Below are 16,271 nucleotides of genomic sequence, written 5' to 3' on the forward strand. Positions count from 1 at the left end.
CAGTAGAAGAAGAATGGGTAGCTTTGAGGGATGAAGTAGTGAAGGCAGCAGAGGATCAAGTAGGTAAAAAGACAAGGGCTAGTAGAAATCCTTGGGTAACAGAAGAAATATTGAATTTAATTGATGAAAGGAGAAAATAGAAAAATGCAGTAAATGAAGCAGGCAAAAAGGAATACAGACGTCTCAAAAATGAGATCGACAGGAAGTGCAAAATGGCTAAGCAGGGATGGCTAGAGGACAAATGTAAGGATGTAGAGGCTTATCTCACTGGGGTAAGGTAGATACTGCCTACAGGAAAATTAAAGAGACCTTTGGAGAAAAGAGAACCACTTGTATGAGCATCAAGAGCTCAGATGGAAACCCAGTTCTAAGCAAAGAAGGGAAAAAAGAAAGGTGGAAGGAGTATATAGAGGGTCTATACAAGGGCGATGTACTGGAGGACAATATTATGGAAATGGAAGAGGATGTAGATGAAGATGAAATGGGAGATACGATACTGCATGTAGAGTTTGACAAAGCACTGAAAGACCTGAGTCGAAACAAGGCCCCCGGAGTAGACAACAATCCATTGGAACTACTGACGGCCTTGGGAGAGCCAGTCCTGACAAATCTCTACCATCTGGTGAGCAAGATGTATGAGACAGGCGAAATACCCTCAGACTTCAAGAAGAATATAATAATTCCAATCCCAAAGAAAGCAGTTGTTGACAGATGTGAAAATTACCGAACTATGAGTTTAATAAGTCACAGCTGCAAAATACTAACACGAATTCTTTACAGACGAATGGAAAAACTAGTAGAAGCCGACCTCGGGGAAGATCAGTTTGGCTTCCGTAGAAATGTTGGAACACGTGAGGCAATACTGACCCTACGACTTATATTTGAAGCTAGATTAAGGAAGGGCAAACCTACGTTTCTAGCATTTGTAGACTTTGAGTGGACTGTGTCTTGAAAGGAGGATATAAAATGAACGTCAACAAAAGCAAAACGAGGATAATGGAATGTAGTCGAATAAAGTCGGGTGATGCAGAGGGAATTACATTAGGAAATGAGACACTTAAAGTGGTAAAGGAGTTTTGCTATTTGGGGAGCAAAATAACTGATGATGGTCGAAGTAGAGAGGATATAAAATGTAGACTGGCAATGGCAAGGGAAGCGTTTCTGGAGAAGAGAAATTTGTTAACATCGAGTATAGATTTAAGTGTCAGGAAGTCATTTCTGAAAGTATTTATATGGAGTGCAGCCATGTATGGAAGTGAAACATGGATGATAACTAGTTTGGACAAGAAGAGAATAAAAGCTTTCGAAATGTGGTGCTACAGAAGAATGCTGAAGATCAGATGGGTAGATCACATAACTAATGAGGAAGTATTGAATAGGATTGGGGAGAAGAGAAGTTTGTGGCACAACTTGACCAGAAGAAGGGATCGGTTGGTAGGACATGTTCTGAGGCATCAAGGGATCACCAATTTAGTATTGGAGGGCAGCGTGGAGGGTAAAAATCGTAGAGGGAGACCAAGAGATGAATACACTAAGCAGATTCAGAAGGATGTAGGTTGCAGTAGGTACTAGGAGATGAAGAAGCTTGCACAGGATAGAGTAGCATGAAGAGCTGCATCAAACCAGTCTCAGGACTGAAGACAACGACAACAACAACAACAACACTAATTCCGTCATTAAATGGCTGCAAATGGTCTCCAAGTAGCAGAACATAACCATTTTCAAGCAATGATCGGTTTAGTTGGACCAGTAAACACAGTTCGCAGCATTATGCGGCGATCACCAGCTTGCACAGGGCCTTGGTGATAACTTGGGTCCATGGCTTCGTAGTGTCTGCACCACACTCGAACCCTACCATCAGCTCTCACCAACTGAAATCAGGACTCATCTGAGCAGGTCATGGATTTCTGGTTGTCTAGGGTCCAACCGATATGGTCACGAGCCCAGGAGAACCACTGTAGACGATGTCGTGTTGTTAACTAAGGCACTCGCGTCAGTCGTCTGGTACCATAGTCAATTCACACCCAATTTAGCCGCTCTGTTCTAACTGGTGCGTTCGTCGTACGTCCCACATTGATTTCTACGGCTACTTCAGGCAGTGTTGCTTGTGTATTAGCATTGACAACTCTACACCGTCGTGAGAGGTAATGCCTGAAATCTGGTATTCTCAGTACACTCTTTACACTATGAATCTCAAAACATTAAATTCGCTAACGATTTCCGAAATGAAGTGTTCCATGCTTCTAAATCCAATTAGCATTCCGCGTTTTAAGTCTGTTAATTCCCGTCGTGTGGCAATAATCATCCGGCAACTTGCCAATGCACTGGTCTCTTATACTTTGTGTAAGCAATACTACCGCCATCTGTTTATATGCACATCACTAGCCCATGATTTTTGTCATCTCAGGGCACATGTGATATTTCACAGTCAACTCACAGATGCGACTGTAACAGCCAGATGCACAAGACTGCTCTGGCGTGGAATGCAAGGATTCATGGACGTAGCGAAAGTAGTGTTTTAATCCCCAGCTGCACAGTTCTAATTTGTTTGTGCAGAAAACAAGTGTAACTGACTATAAAGTGCTTTCACCAAAGAATAACGCTTTCGGTTACATAGGCATATCACGATATTACAAGTCAGGCATATTCTGTGATTAAACCTCAATGCAGATTAAAACAATGTTCGGGAATGGGATTCGAACCTGGAACTTTGCCCTCACGGGCAATGCTCTTACTGACAGCTATCCATCCAGACACTACTCACGACCCGCCTTCACAGCTTCAACTCTGCCAGCAACACTTTTCCACCGCCCAAACTTCACTGTGAAACTTCCGGGACTAGCAATGCTGGAAGAAAGGATATTGCGAAGAAATGGCTTATCCACAACATTTTGTTTCCAGAATTAATTTTTCAATCTGCATCGGAGTAAGTGCTGTTTTCAAACTTCCATGGATATTAAAAACGAGTGAGGTACTGGCATATGTGAAACTGAGAGGATGGGTTGTGAGTCGTGCCTAAGCCGAAACGCGAAAGATAAGATCCTGGGTGCGAGCCCCTGTTCGGGACATAGTTTTTTATTCTGCCAAGAAGTTTCAATACTGCCCACACTAAGCTAGGTGTGCCAAATACATTATGCTATTCCATGACGTTTTTGTACATTGTTCGTGTGTGACTGTTACAGTTTCTGTTTTAATGCCGACATACAAATACTTTTTCCAATCTACAGAACGTATTTCATTGTTTCTTAATTATACACCATTCTGAAAGTCTCGTGAACTCTGTGATCTCTGCGCTATATTGTTCCATTCCAGAAAAGTGACAAAGCTAGCTTTAGGACTACGGCGGACGGTACGGTGGGTTTGCCAGTTTAATTGGTTGTATATATTTGTATTTGTTTTTGTTATTTTATTTCTTTCATTCAAGCAAAGTCCACCTTGAATAATTTTTTTTTTGGCAGGAGGATAGGTATAGTTGGTAGCGGTTAAAAAAATTCAAATGTTTCTCTGGATGCAAACCACATTTCTTATGTAGCAGAGGTCTCTAAGACAAACAGTAAACAAGACAGTCCCGGAAGTTTTTTTTTTCTCTCGAAACGTGCCCATACAGCCATCTCAATACAGGAAATGTTATACTACAGTTGGTTTTGACAACTCAGAGTACACATAAGTTTAAATAGTACCGTGAGAGGAAGATACAGAGGCTTAACAAAGGATAGATTCCGACGTAAAACAAAATTTAATATCAACAGTATACTGAAACGATTAAATAGTCCTGTAGTTGTTTACAGCGTTCACAAAACGCGTTGCAAAGAATACGCTTTTTTTGTATCGTCATAAACGGCTATTCTTCGAGTGAAATGCGATATGCCACTGAATTATTGTGCAGAATCAAGTGCGTGTAAGCAGGTGCTCGCAGTGATTTTTTTTTTTTTTGCTATATACGGAAAACAATCCACAAAATATATTTTGTCCTGTGCGCTGCTTTCAATATCTCCGTAAACCTAAGGAAGAATGATTGTTTATGCATGTTCATCACTAAACATTCGGCTCCCAGTGTTATTTTCAGGTCACTGTCAGTAGCTGCCATGGCTAGGGCAAAAAGGGTTTCTTTAATTATTTGAACGTTTGATGTCCAGCCCGTCATTATTAGCTTCAATTAGTTTGAAAAGTGTGGAGAAAACTGCCCTTAAAGAAGGTACATAATACTGTCCAAAGTATCATGAAAATTGTGGTTAATTTTAAATAGGATGTTTCGACGTGTGATATACATCACCGTCCTTCAGCATTACAATGCACTAGTAATTTATTTTTTTAAATTTACACTCCAGTTACCGAATTCTGAAAATATGTTACCTATATAATTGAAACCAAAGTATAATGTAACAACAGAAATTGGCCTGGGAGTATTGCAATTAAATTCATTTGTCGTTTAAGTACATAGTTGCGGCATACTCTTGACGACTGAATTTGAGAAATTTGTTATAACTTACAAATTTGTTATAACTTACAAATTAGGTTAGAAACGTTTTTATTCCCAGCTCAGTACTTCTGCAGAGTAATAGAGGATGTTTATCTGCATTAGCTGAAAAGACCGATAACAGTACCATCGTGTTCAAACCAGATGGGGAACGTTCCGTTAAAGCCCCTGTCACATGGAGTAATACAATATTCTTACAAGGCCAGCCCTGTCACATCATACGCGTCTAGCATCGGTTAACTTTTTTAGAATTTTGCTTGGCAATGCTTATCTCCCTATATCACACTTTGCGAACATTTACCACGTGTAACGACTATGAATCCATATCATCAAAATAACCCACTCACTGACTTTCAATCTTCCGTATCTTCATACAAATATGAAGTGTTAATCCCCATCGCAAATATGTTTTGTCGTGCACATACACACTTGTTTCACCCTGTAACTTTTAAAAGCTAGTATCTTCTTTAAATCTCCTTCGCTAACCTTTATGTCCAGTTCTGTAAAGAGACAACTGACAATTTTTCGCAGAGTGGAGATTTACTTTTATTGTCATGGTGTAACAGAAACAAATACCCAACCGTACATTTATATCTACCAGTGGATTACTTATTGCCACCACATTGTCCTGCTTTGATGCAATACTGGTAGTCCATCACATACACTGCCAATGTAACTCTTTTCTCCTCTTCATCGTCTATAAATTACAATGAAAAAAAAAGAAATGAAATGACCGTACGGCATTGTTGACCGGGATGTCCCATTCGGGTTCGGCAGCGAATGCAAGTCTTATTTCAATCGGCGCCACATTGGGCGACTTGAGGCCAATGATGAGGATGAATTGATGATGAGGACAACACAACATGCAGTACCCCAGCGGAGAAAATCTCCAACCCGGCCGGAAATCGAACCCAGGTCCAGTGCATGGGAGGCAAGCACGTTACCACCAGCTAAGCAGGCGGACAAGCCACTGTACTTTTCGTCGACGTTAATTTCAGCCATCACTTTATGTGTGCACAACTTTTAACTGGACGTTGCTCTACTTAAGAGTCCTTTAAAGTTTGTGCGAGTCAGTTTGATCTGTCGAAAAGCTCCCTAATGTAACAAAAAGGCACTCCGGGTCTGGAGCTGCATTTCATTAATCTAATGACAGTTGCGGAGTCAGAATCATCCAAACATGGATAAACTAATAAGTTTCCTAGATGAGTTTAGGTTTTCTATTTGGCTTGAGCACATTACAGATTGATTATAATTGCGAGAATTTTGTTATAATTATTATTATATTAAATGAGATGAATTATGCTGCATTTAGTGACTGAAGCGGGTGCGCGTTTCTTCCTTGCAATCAAACATTCTCGTTTGGCCGCAGTATTAGTAAAGCTGGGACACAGAGGGACAGCTGAGGGTGCTAGACGATTATACCTGGCATCGGCCGCGTGCCGAGACCGTTTCCATAGCAACATCCGGTGTTGCCGTAACCATCCACGCTTCCCCACTGCACATCCCGCCGCACGGGGAACGCTTCAGACGGCCTTGCTCGCATGCGGTGAGCCACGTGCTTTCTCGCTTGAGAGCGTGACTACCAGTTATTACGCCAACTAGGGAACCGTAATAACTTCCCCTCACCGATTTGATTCATATTGGAAGGGTGTGTAGGGCACGACTAGGACCTCAATATGTGAGGACTGAAAGGCGCAACTCTCAGCCGTTTTCGAGAACGTCGAGTTTAAAAATTTTAGTCGTGCTTATATGGTTTGTATGTGCGCTAGTATTCGAGGAGTCCGTCACCGAGGGAGTAAGTGCTTGGTTTCGTAAACCCTGGACCGAATCTCTCTGCCTATACTTTTTTTCATTCCCACGTAGTACTAACGTTTTATTTATTATGACAGTGGAAAGCTTTAATATTTAACAGTTCATTTATTATTTTCATAATCTTTATCCCGAGAAATGGAGAAAACATTTTCGTAAAGAGATTAGAAATAAGGATACACAATAACGATCTAGCTAATCAATAGTCATTTTATTTAAATTATTGTAACTACATTTGGGACAACTATAATATGAAACCTATGGTGGACTGCACGAATCAGGGTGGTGGTGATCGTAGAAACATGGAAAACAACAATTATTGCTACATACAGGAAATATAATGAACGCTCATTTTCCCAAGTGAATGTTTTTTTCCCCAGTGTGTTTATTGCAAAACAAACTTCGTTATGCTCATAAACAGATCTCGTTCATCACAGTTTTGTGTATCACGTATATCTGTTGTTAAAATCAAGGAGGAATGAAGAAAAAATTACTGAAAGCTAGTTTCGAGGCAGATACCTCACGTTCATGAAACTAGGGGCTTACTAGCTCGGCGACGGAATTCTTGTATACTAGCGACAGTACAGACAATCAAATTTGGCTAACAACGAAATCAACTACCTTTAAAAAGCAAATCCTAAATTGGGAGCGATATAAAGCACATCTTAATGGTTCAAATGGCTCGGAGCACTATGGTACTTAACATCTGAGGTCATGAGTCCCCTAGAACTTAGAACTACTTAAACCTAACTAACCTAAGGACATAACACACATCCATGCCCGAGGCAGGATTCGAACCTGCGACCGTAGCGGTCGCGCGGTTCCAGTCTGAAGCGCCTAGAACCGTTTGGCCACAACAGCCGGCAAGCAAGCACATCTTAATATTACGAGAGTTCTAAATAATGGAAACAAATGCTGTAAGTAATTTCCACACCAACTTTATAAAGAAAACGCTGTCTGAAACCTAAAACAACCAAAAATGCACAAACGTATGCATCCAATTTGCAGAATAACCACGGATGTTGCTTTATAAATAAAATCAAAACGCATCTGGTATAATTCTTTTTAATTACATTGCAGTCAGTCAAGGCGAATAACCAATAGTAACAGATTTTAACATCTACTGCGGAAGATGGTCACGCAAACAATCGTATTATTTTCTAACGATCAATCTAAATCAACTCGGTGAAGGGAAGTTCTTATCGTCTCTTCTAAATGACTAATTCTGAACGATACATGTACAGGCTGGCTTCTTGATTCACACAGAGTACATGTCTGCCTTAAATACTAAAACTCACACGCACTGTCTTAATAAACTTCGAACTTACATTCTAACATTGGACTGCAAAATATCGAAAGCTCTGCACACTGTGATTCGGTTAACAAGAGGAAGATGAGAGAGAAACAACACCATGTTACACGGCGCAATTTTTAAGAAAACGTGTCGCTCTTATGTTCGAAATTAGACAATAACAAGTACTAAAATTAAAAAGGGGCAGTTATTCTTCGTGAGGGTTTATTACTATTATTTAAAGCATACCATGTCCCCAGGTATAGTCACCAAGCCCCCCCCCCCCCCCCCAAACGATTGTATGGGCGCCGTTTAATATGCAGTACTGAAGCGTGTGGTGCAAGAGCCTCGATATTTAACAAATTCCTTCAACCGGATGGTATTACCGACAGAGACGCGAACACTTTGGTCAATATTCCATGGGTACAAAGGGTATACAATCCACACACATATTAGCATACTTGATTAAACTAGCTCGTAGTGCGTAATCTGAGTTTGTAAAAAGTCAGTTTTATCGAAATTTCAGTTTTGGATTAAAATTTAATAATTTGATTACTCTTACACTTGAACATGTTTTAGTATCATAATTTCGTCTATGGCACAGAGATGACGATTTCTTAAGATGTTCAGTGCGACATTAACTTATAATATACACGCAAATATTAGTAGTAGTAGTAGTAGTAGTAGTAGTAGTAGAGGGGTTTTGGGCGCACGGCAGCAAGGTCTTCAGCGCGCAAATATTAGTGAACCCACTGTGGGAAAGCATTTGCATACTGCTAGACAGTTGCTACTGTTTTAACTCCAGATGGAAACACATCAGAATCCATGATTTTCTTTTTCCTTTGAGAATACCTAGAATCCGTAACGGGGAATGTGACCACATTCTACGGCCTCTGAAAATTGATGAGGTTATTTAGGAAATACAATAACTGCACCGGTACAGAAACACTGAGACAATTTTTCATGCGTCTTGCGCGCATAAACTGAAAAGATCTGATGATGGAATAAAACTTTTAGTATGCCGTGGAACGCACGGTAACGGAGCCTTTTCTAACAAATTACATTCCGAGACTCCTATTTGCCTTCAGTGACAAAAATAAAATCTGCCGCGATATACTTTCTCGCACAGTACGACCCAACTCAAGAGTTCCAGTTTCGGGTCAGAGTACCAGCACAATTTCAATCTCTCAAGAAATCTCTCAACCTGATAACAATGTAAACAAGGCGTTCGCTACACTACACTCTTCTCCGTTATGTTCCAGACGTGAAATGAATAATTTATGAATTTCATTTCACATTAATCAGCGCCACAACTGCAGGACATTATACTGAAATCAGGAGCAGACAACACGAAATAGAGAAAATTAGGCAACAGACAATTCACACTGTTTTCCACACAGCCCAAAACACAAGAGGAGTAACAGAACATTACCAGACGCTTCACTATTTAATTAAAAACTTTTCAACAAAATGTCTAGTACATTTTTAGATTAGTCCTCTCCATTAGTGCCATTAAAACAATTTTACCTAAATCTGTACGATATCTATAAAAAAAACCTAACACACAGTTTTTCAAATGTGTCTTCTGTACACAGTGCTAACAGAAAAGCTTGATATATAATATCAATACACACACCTACTTCTACATTGGAGACATACCGATCAGAGGCGATCTGCAGATTGTGGTACTTGAAGGCATACTTGATAGACAAGATTGCATTTAAACATTTATTTTGAATCGCCGACCGGTTTCAATAGTACTTCGCTGTCATCCGCGGATCTGCAGTACGACACACACACACACACACACACACACACACACACACACTGTATTTCTAAATGATGAGGTATGTTACCTGTATATGAAACAATATAGTTGTGTATTTCATTACTACTGTTTACAAATGGAATGTGTGTCTATGTCGTACTGCAGATTCGAAGATTACAGCAAAGTACTGTTAAACCGGACATCAGCTCAAAATTAGTATTTAAATGCGATCTTGTCTCGGAAATATATCCTCAAATATCAGATCCACATATTCCGCAAGGCCGGACTAGTGTCCAAAATTCATTGTAATGGTTTCACAGAGCGAGCCTTTATATGATGCTGAAGAAGTGTATGTAATACAGCTAACACAATTTAAATGCGTTAAAATATTTACAAGTAAGGGACGCACTAAAATCTGGAATCTTTTACTGTATGAAAAAAGAACTGACACCCTACTTCATAGCATACTAAAATTAAGTGGCACAGCAGTGTATAATAATCAAAATCTATGGCAACTCTACATTTCACACATGAGCAATAACAGCAATCTTTTTGCTGTGCAGTTGATTATAGTACACTAATCAACAGGAATTATTTATTACTTTTTACTTACACTTTTCTCTGAACAGCTATCGAATTTGGTTAGAATAATCCCAGTTATAAGACTGAGTTCAGCATCAAATGATTTCAGATGTACGTAATACAATCACATTACGAGGAAAGTCAAGTTAGAAAATCAAAATACTGGTTTCTAGTATCCAAAACCCGAATACCACCTAAGAAATAACTTCATAAATAAACTGACAGTACCAACGCAGTGTTCAGTGTAATCTCCTACTAACCAAAGGCAAACACCCAGTAGGCAGTTACAAGCACAATTCATTGATATGTGCAGCCTTAACCTACACAAAACTACACATTCAATTCACTACATGGGCTCAAAAATACGCTTCCCTGTAGTAAAATACAACTATGCTATCAGCATGAGCTCAAGGTTAAGGTGTATGCAACAACAAAAATAGATGTAAACGCGCGATATGCAGTTGCAGTTTTAACTAAATGCACTTCACAGTGCAGGTTTTCACGATAGTATCTTTACTACCAAACTCGGGGAAGGAGAGTTTTGGATTTTGTTAAACAGCCCACGAGAGTTTCACCACTCCGTATGCGCGGTTTCGCGCGCTCTATGCAGACTTAACTACGTCACTAATTATAGACAGATCTCACCCTCTGGCGGAAACCGCAACCTACATGTGTTACACATGACATCGTCAGCTGACAACAGATTAAACATACCGACTAAAGGCGGCTCCCGCAAAACGTTATTTTGCAAGTTTTTATTATATACAGGTTTTGCTCAAAGTTTTGAAATTCGTAATGTGGCTCCGTGACCTGGAACATGACTTAACCGCCGCGAAAAACTCTTGCACTGGATATGAACGTGTTGTTACAGCTATTTTCTTTCTCGCTTACTCAAGAATATTACCCCTGATGACAGAGATTCCCCAGAGAAATCATAAGTTGCAAATGCTTCTGAGTAATGTGGAAGAACATAATACTTCATAGGCGGCCTTCAGGAGTTATCATTGGAAAATTACTCACACTACAATACTATGAATTAGTAGATAGGCCTTCTAATTCCTGTGGAAGTTTCACGCAGGGCTAGATAGATAACGACGAAACCGTGCAGCACAGTATTTCCTACGCACCCTCATGGCCATTATACATGCTACGAACAGGGTGTACTTCGTCGGTGGCGATGTATTTCTTATTGCAATTGAGTGTTTCCATTAAGCTTCTATATCTGTTTGTTACACTGATAATTTTGCTTGTCCTCCCCTACAAGCACAACATAGCCGAACAGTTTGTACACGGAAAATATTGAAAGGAATACTATACCTTCGCCGCCGAGAATACCGGCGGGACACAGACGTTTCTTTCGCGTCTGTAGTACTACAAAAACAATAACACACGCCCCCAACAACACTTCTAATACACAACACGAATATCTTCCGGTTGTTTTCACTAGCGTCCCACCGTATAATTTCAACTGTTTGGCCACACTGTGGCTTAAAGATATGCCTCTTTCTTATCACTACTCTCGCTCTGTGCTAGATATCGATAAAACACTATCGATAATCACTGGTAAGAAAACGATCGTCTTTGTGGTGATAATGCCGTATGGTTTTTCTAGCCGTTTGTACAGTATAATGTCCAGATCTGATATTTATAACACATATATGGTTATCTTTCATTATTACATGCTGAAATGAAAACTGATGTAAAATTGCACATTCACAATATATGTGATCAATTCAAGTAAGTCATCCTTCAAACCGTAGAAATTTTCCAAGAACTTTGCGATGTATTATTACAGACGCTCAAGACTATATTCCAAAACTCTTTCAGTCAAGGGAGTCTACACGTGTCCAGTTGCACAAAGTCGAGAAAGCAGGCTCTGCGGTCGATAACGGCGTGCCACGGTCGTCTACTGGGGGTCGTGTGCGTACAGTGGATGCCCCAAGGCTACTGTGCGATCACGTGACACCGCTCCGCGCCACGCGAGGCGCTTTCAAACGGGATATGTCCTTTCACTGGTTAGTTTGTCGCGTGGCAGTCTTAGTCACCACAGAAACCACGCACAACATTATTTTGTCGCATAGTAGTACTAGTAGCTTTATTCATACTTAGATCTCTTTTTACAAAGATATAGGACATGCCAAAGTATTTACAAGTTTAGACCAATTTAAAATAAGCTAATTCGTATACACATACATTTACAGACTTCTAGTTAGAAACAATCATTAGATTTACTCCTAGTATACAATACTTTTTTTTACAAATAACTTATTAAATACTGTAATTACTCCTAGTATACAATACTTTTTTTTACAAATAACTTATTAAATACTGTAATGCTACACTGTTCACTCATATCTCACTGTCAGTCACTGCACGCACTATACACACATTGATTCACAACACTTCACTCTCTACACACACATACACACTGGTGATCTCTGGGCCATTTTCTGTACCACAACTGAGTCAGCAACCCTTTACAATGAGTGAGATGTCGAGCTAAGAAAGAGGAAGAGGTGTGTATTGAGCAATGCATAGCTTGAGGGTAAGTTTTTCTAGAAAAGGAAAAAGAAGGGAAAAAACATAGTGTGAAGGTGTTATGTGGAATGTTAGAGATTTTATGACCATTATTACTATTTATTTGTATAACCCCTACTCTGCTTTAGCTAAGTAATCCTTCAATGTATGAAATGTATTGCATAACAGGTACTTTTTAGCTATCTTTTTAAATAAGTGTATTTTTGGAATTTCTTTTCTCTCTTCTGGTAATTTATTTTACAGATTTATTCCTTGATAGAAATGCTGTTTTGAGTTTTATGTTTATTTTTTTCTTGGCATAGCCATGGAACAACAGCGTTGCAGCTCACGGACGATGTCTCCCAGAGCAAATGCTTATAGTATGCTCTATTTATCTTTATGAGAAAGGATAATTTGTCATAATGTTTATGTAGGGATTATAACAACTAAAATATTGAAGAAACTAAGTGTTTGCAGAAAACTGTGATATCAAGCAATCTGCAAAATCCGCTTGATATGGGAAGTACGCTGACTGCAAGAAATGCACCTTCTGTGGTTGATAAAGGTGCAAATTGTTGTTTACGTAAGATTCCCCAAATAAATATTTTGCTTGTCTTCAGAGCTCGTGTGTCCCGCTGACTAATGCTGGCATAGTTGTCACCAGTCACACGTCACACATTCTAAGGCGAGATGAAACTGTGCAGCAGCAGGAGCGTGTGTTCTTGTGGTAATTTGGTTTTTGTAGCCATGTTTATTTTGGTGTGGAAATAGGCACCAGGAATTCACAACCCGGCGTGTCTGAACTGCCCTTTCCTGCAATTTCATAAGGACTGACGAGGAAGGGACAGAATAGAATGTGCAGTCTATCTTGGCAATGTTTAGTAAATCTTGACTGCAGCGCCGGAACCACCGCCATACCAAGAAGAAGTCACAATTTCTCGTGAAAAACTGTCGTCCTCCCCTGGCAGCAGAGTGGTGCCGGCACGGTAGCTCAGCGTGTTCGGTCAGAGGCTTAGCTGCCCTCTGTAATAAAAAAACTGAGTTAATAGATCAACGACGAACTTAAAAGGGTGTCTTACGACGTCCGCCCCGATCAGATTAAACGAACAAAATGAGATTAATTTTTTTTTTAAATGTGGTCAGAGCAACGGAATGTTATGCCTAACGACGCGGGCTCGATTCCCGGCTGGGTCGCAGATTTTATCCGCTCAGGGACTGGGTGTTGTGTTGTCCTTATCATCATCATTTCATCCCCATTGACGCGCAAGTCGCCGAAGTGGCGTCAAATCGAAAGACTTGCACCAGGCGAACGGTCTACCCGACGGGAGGCCCCAGCCACAAGGCATTTCCATTTACCGACAGTGTTTACTGTCACTAGATCTGCGTTTTAGTACAATGATGTCAATTAATGTGTGAGAAGTCTGTTACGAATAAAAGTCCTGCAGCCCAGACTCCCCACCGCTTTCCGACGCATATGGTACTACAGAAATTCATTTGCGCTGCGCAGCCTAACGTCTGTACCATGTCTCTTCTGACATTTGGGCGAAGCTATCGAAAACCACAAACTGTATGTCTTGTGTAAATTTTATTTTCTATGTAGGAACTCACCGTTTTATTAATGTTATCCTCTTCATTTGCTTGTTAGTTAATTGAAAAAAGATCATAAACACATTGTACATGTGATTTATCAACTGAACGCCAATTCACTAACCACTGTTTTTATAAAACACAATGTATGTGTTCGTACTATATATGAGGCTGCTTCCTCTGTTCAACTGGTTTCACCCTGTGCTTCGAGCGACTTTCGAGTATGAATGTCTCTCTCTTGCTCTAGCTGTCTAATTATCTAACTCTCTCTCTCTCTGTGTGTGTGTGTGTGTGTGTGTGTGTATTTTCTTCCACGCTTATTCTCTGTTTCGCCTGTCTGTGCTTCCTTTCTGCATAGTTATTTAGTTTAATTCGTTGAATATTCTGCTTTTCCATAGAGATTCTTTTTCTTTTAAAGGTAGTTTTCTTCAACTACTGCCTTCCATACGTGGGAACTCTTCTTTGCTGAATTTTTGGTACAAGTTCTCGGTGGATTTAAAAATCATACTTCAAAGATTAAAGCAAACACTCAGGTAGCAACACAGTTACAACCAGGAATTAAACTCTATAAAACAAACAGTTTAAGAGAATGCATATATCACAAATATTGTAGGAGTATGTCACTATTTATGTATCGTGTATCTTTAAGATTTCGTAGTAATGAGTATTTCAAGAGATTTCGCGATTTCAGAAGGAAGATATTCACTTCCCTGTCTTACCAGTGCAGTGCAATAAATCAACATCTTTCGGGGGCAATCCACAAACCTCTTGGAATTCTCTATCTTTATTTGCTGGGTAATGGTTGTGGACGATTAATAAGTCGGCATATTTGGAATATAAGCTTTTGCTTTTTAGGACTCTTTGGTAATCAGAATATCTTGTTTTAAAGTTTCTACACGTATGAACTACAAAAACAGACACAAAAGAGTTGCATAATAATTGATAAATTTTTGGTTTGTTGAGTCTTTCAGTAGCTGAGTAGTTGAGAACCAGGCGTGAGCGCGGGGAAAGATGTGCGATTGAGCCTCATTTCCAAACATAGCAACCACATTTTATTGTTATTTTAAAGAAGGTTTGACATGATTTAAACATAACGCACGACAGTGCACGTTACCAATTTGTTCCAAATACCAGCGCACGAAAAATCGGTTTTTCAGGAGGTCATATCTCTGATTCTATTAATCACGGAAGAAAATGGTTCAAATGGCTCTGAGCACTATGGGACTCAACTGCTGTGGTCATCAGTCCCCTAGAACTTAGAACTACCTAAACCTAACTAACCTAAGGACATCACACACAACCATGCCCGAGGCAGGATTCGAACCTGCGACCGTAGCAGTCACGTGGTTCCGGACTGAGCGCCTTAACCGCGAGACCACCGCGGCCGGCTTGATAACAGAGATAAGGGATCAATTGTTTTGGATAGCCCTAGGCATACCGACCATTTCTATACCTATCGGAAGAACTGGCATGCAGTAGCTGTCCTACAATACACGGTTAAAATTTAAACATTACAAATTTCCTCCAGCCTAGGCAAATTAAGCACTTCAGTTGGTTGGTTTGCATTAGATGTGGTCTAGAATCGATCTTAGAGTCTTATAAAAGCACCATCTCTTCATGGTGGTTCCTGAAAAAATTCGAAAAACCACGATTCTTCGGTACGAAAAGTGGAGATGGTCACTTCTATACTTTCTGTTCCCGACAGATTGTCGAAAATGTTACCATATGTTCTTAAGATGATATTGTCGGGTAATTTCGAAACTTTTTTCGATATTATTATCCGTTACCAAGCCCCAGAAGTTGAAAGTGGTACTTATGCTGTAAAATATGGACGTAAAATTTGGTCTGAGGTAAATGGTGAATTAACTGACGTTGCGGACACAAGGAAAGGGTTCGAGGGCCATCGCAAGTGTTCTGAAGTCACCAAACTACGTGTATAGTCGGAATGTGTCACTGTTTGGCAGGCACTTCATGCCCAAAGTGCTACTGCAGTAACAAGAAATGGGCTAGAAAGGATCTTCAAATGATTCAAAAGAACTTAAAATGACTACAAAAAAATTGTGAGACTGGAAAGATTACAAATTCAGTAAAACACTTCTGATATGATTTTTACTCTTTTCTGATACAAATCGTAAGTCGGGCGTTTTCGGTGAATAGCGATCTATGAGCAACGCAAAAATGTAAAGCAAACGATTTCGTGTTAACCTTAAATTATGCGTGCTTATTTGTTTTTTATATTA

The 16,271-nt window shown here is 39.9% G+C and overlaps 1 protein-coding gene across 1 annotated transcript in view; it reads right to left on the minus strand.

Annotated features, from left to right (window-relative positions):
* Positions 1–11,450, minus strand: part of LOC126299411 (cyclin-dependent kinase 10) — a 124,770-nt gene extending 113,320 nt beyond the window's left edge. Inside the window, exon 1 of the mRNA XM_049991305.1 lies at positions 11,245–11,450. The gene's annotated coding sequence lies outside the window, so the exon portion shown is untranslated. The remainder of the gene's footprint in view (positions 1–11,244) is intronic.
* Between the last annotated feature and the right edge of the window lie 4,821 nt (positions 11,451–16,271).

Source organism: Schistocerca gregaria, chromosome X (assembly GCF_023897955.1).
Source record: "Schistocerca gregaria isolate iqSchGreg1 chromosome X, iqSchGreg1.2, whole genome shotgun sequence".
Lineage (NCBI taxonomy): Eukaryota > Metazoa > Arthropoda > Insecta > Orthoptera > Acrididae > Schistocerca > Schistocerca gregaria.